Source organism: Chrysochloris asiatica, unplaced genomic scaffold (genome assembly GCF_000296735.1).
Source record: "Chrysochloris asiatica unplaced genomic scaffold, ChrAsi1.0 scaffold00013, whole genome shotgun sequence".
NCBI classification, from domain to species: domain Eukaryota; kingdom Metazoa; phylum Chordata; class Mammalia; order Afrosoricida; family Chrysochloridae; genus Chrysochloris; species Chrysochloris asiatica.
The window spans coordinates 35,840,724-35,844,585 of record NW_006408531.1 but is presented as its reverse complement, the minus strand read 5'-3'; the positions used below and the strand labels follow the sequence as shown (position 1 = coordinate 35,844,585).

Genomic DNA, 3,862 nt, shown 5'->3' with positions numbered 1-3,862 from the left:
TGTGCAGCAGATTTACCTAATGCAACACATCGTTTGACTTCTTGACTGCTGCTTCCATGAGTGTTGATAGTTGATCCAAGAAGAATGAAGTCCTTGACAACTTCAATCTTTTCTCGATTGATAAGAATGTTATTTATTGGTCCAGTGGTGAGGAGTTTTGTTTTCTTTACATTGAGATGTAATCTATACCAAAGGCTGTGCTCTTTGATCTTCATCAGTAAATGTTTTAAGTACTCTTCACTTTCAGTAAACAAGATTGTATTCTTTGCATATTAGAGGTTGTTAATGAGTCTTCCTCTAATCCTGAGGCCATGGTTTTCTTCATAGGACCCAGCTTCTTGGATTATTTGTTCAGCATACAGGTTGAATTAGTATGGTGAAATTATACAAACTTGTCACACACCTTTCTTAATTTTAAACTATTTAGTGTTCCCATGTTCTGTTCGAACAACTGCTTCTTGGTTCAGGTACAGAGTCCTCATGAGCACAATTAAGTGTTCTAAAATACTCATACTTCTCAATGTTGTCCATAGCTTGTCATGATCCACACAATCAAATGCTTTTTCGTAGTCAGTAAAGCACAGGTAGTCAAATAGATACACACCCACAATATGGTGTATGAAAGAAAGTTGTCATACACAAGAAGTTGTACCCTGAATTCCTAAGTGGAACAGCTGTCATAGGAATTAACACAGTAAAGTCAATAAATTAACAATTTAAACTGATTCCTAATGCTTTGACATACTATATGTATTACTTATTATACATTGTCTGTATTCCCTTATTAGAATGTAAACTTCATGAAGGCAAGAATTTGTGTGTATTCCATGAATCTATAATAAGGCTTGGCACATGGAACATACTCAATAAATATTTATCAAATAAATGAATGCCTATTGCATTATAATACAGGCTTGCCTAAACAAAACTGGCATAGACACAGCAGTGCTAGCTTGCTCTACCGAGAGACATTAGAGAATGGTACAAAAGTCATTTGAGACTGAAACAAAAGGATGGAGGAGTAAAGAGTTCTAGGTAGAGGGAGAGAGGAAGTCAAAGGCACAATGATGTGAACCAGGTTCTAATCTAATATAATGACAATTCGACAGAAAGAGATGGATTATATTAATATTTTGATTAAAACAAAGATGATTTGATTACTGAATCCAGAGGACATGGGAGAGCAGTTAAATTTTTTGTCTAGCTGGGTCTATAATATTATTAGCAGTGAGAGGGACTGAGGAAGAGAAAGAGAGTTCATAATAAGATATAATTAATTCAGCTTTAATTTAAAGTATATGGACAATTTTCACATCATTATGCGCATTACACAGCTAGAAAAAGGATATGAAGCTCAAATTAGTGGATGAAACCACTTAAAGAAAATATACCAAGTGATTGCAAACTGACATCCTGTTGCCCTAATCAAGCTTAAACCAAACCTTCAAGTTCATTCTAACTCATGGTGATTCTGTGTGCTAGAGAAGAGCTGTTTGGCAGAGTTTTCTTGGTTGCAATCTGTCTGGTGGGGGAGTATCTAAGTGCTAGGCTGCTAACTAAAAGATTAGCAGTTTGAATCTAGCAATCGCCTAGAAGGAGAAAGATGTGGGAGTCTGCTTCCACTAAGACTAGTCCTGAAAACCCTGTAGGGTTTCTACTTTGTCCTATAGGGTTGCTAGGAGTTTGAATTGATTCAGTGGCATGCAACAATAATCTTTATTGATGTCAATCACCAGGCCTTTCTTCCATGGCTCTGCGAAGCAGGTTTGAACTGGCCACTCCTGTCTTATTTGACAAACAGCCTCTGGAACACAGACAGGTGAAGGCCCATGAAATAACAAGCTGGTCCTTCACCACCAATTGTGAGAAGCAGTGTTCTTAGTCACCACTGCCCTCATCAAATCCCTGATTCTTATACTGGAGATTTCAAACATTTGTGTTATTTGCTTGGATCTTATAAGCATTTGTTTTTGTGACCTCTGAGTGAAAGACATAACATCCAATAAGAATATAAGAAGCTGGCAATGAGTAATCACATAGGAGGAAATCAGTAGAGAGGGAAGACAGGAAAAGGCAAGAGACACTTACACTCTGTCCTTGGTTCTTAAGTTAGTGTCATTATTATTGTTTGATTACAATCACTGCTTTAGTTTCATTTCTAAATGCTGACACTTAAAACTGATTTAATAGACTCTATGCACACACGCATGCATGTGCAGACAACACCTACATGCACAGAATCATAAAGAGTTAGAATCTTAGATAGATGGCAGCAGAACCAGGGCTCAAGTTCTATGTCAAGGCTCCAGAGCCTCCACTCTTCACTGTCATTGCCTCTGCCTCTGTGTAGGTGTGGGACAATGTACACAGACTCATGCCCAAATGTGCATTTCAAATGACTGATATCAGACAAGAAAAATCTTCATGAACTTTCTGTAACCATAGGCACCTCTTCTGTGAAACAGTAGTTTAATTTTCAGTATTTGTTTGCAAATGGGACTGAATGAGTCTCTTGTCTTTTCCCAAAGTGTGAAACTTCCTCCTACGAGAATTAAAAAATAGAGCAGGTTCATGACATTTATAAACACATTATTTGTCATATGTTAATAAATTTAGTTTAAACACAAAAACAAAAGCTGATTTTTCAAATGTTGTATGGCACAAAGCTACCTTAGAAAATGTACTGCTAAGTACTTAGGAGGAAGGCTATACAGTTTCTGGCAAAAATGCTTTTCCAGACAAGCAAATCAAAACAACACAATCAACAAATCAAGGAAGCTCCTGCTAGACATCAGAGCTACAACTTCTTACATCTGTGCTAGAAAATCCTATTTATCCAGAATGGACTAAAATTTCAGAAACAAAAGGGGCGTTTTCAAACAATTCTTACTGGCCCCATTTTAAGTTGTTTATTCCCTGCACCTCCCCTGCCACATGATCTAGCAGAAAAATGGCTATTAGAAATCAGCTGTTTTATTTTTCGTTCTGTGGTGAGACTGTCGTGGACCCTGGGTATTTCAGGCTCATATGCATCCATGACCCGTGTCCCACTGAGGTTAAAGAACTTAGCAATGGATTTGGTGAACTCAGCTCCCGGATGGGGCTTTGTTCTCCCACTGATGAAGGTCAGGTTCAGAGTGTATTTGTCATGAAACCTTTTGAGACTGGGGACAGTTTCCAAATATCATCAGGATTCATCCCTGTAGGATCTTTCCTGTGAGACATGAAAAAAATGCTCTTCTCCTTATATGAGGTATAAATAGTCAGGATCCCCATCATAACAAAATAGGATATGACACAGAAAGCCAAAACTGGCTTTGACTCTGGAAAGAGGTGCATACAATCCCAAAATCAAAGCCACTATGGCAAATAGACAGGAAATGGTACAGATGCTGAGGTGATCATCGATTAGACCAAAATTTTCCACGTACTTGTACTTTTCTAGAAGTACATTTTTGGCAGAATCATCCAAAGAATTTTTCACAGCGGATCCATCCCATTTGTCATTTTTTACTGGTTTATCATCAGTCTTCCGCTTATCCAACAAGCCGCATCAATTATTGCTTGTCCCACAGCTGAGGTCACCGCCAGCCCCACTATTGCCTCTGCCGCCACCACTTCTCCCACCCTGTACAGCCGCCGACGCCATCTTCTCTGCGTCTCCCATGATGCATTGTTTTTGATGTGTTGTTGAATTCTGTTGGCTAAGATTTTGTTGAGAATTTTTGTACCTGTGTTATTTGCATCTTCACCTTCTCTTTTGTTAGCTTTGTCAACGTTTTCAATTCTATTAACTCTTCCAAAGAACCAACTTCTTGTCTTGCTGGTTCTTTCTATTGTTTTTATGTTTTCTAATTCATTG

At 38.2% G+C, this 3,862-nt stretch overlaps 1 pseudogene; it reads right to left on the bottom strand.

Annotated features, from left to right (window-relative positions):
* Window positions 1-2,875: 2,875 nt before the first annotated feature.
* On the bottom strand, window positions 2,876-3,649 carry LOC102817707 (annotated as a pseudogene).
* Window positions 3,650-3,862: the final 213 nt, after the last annotated feature.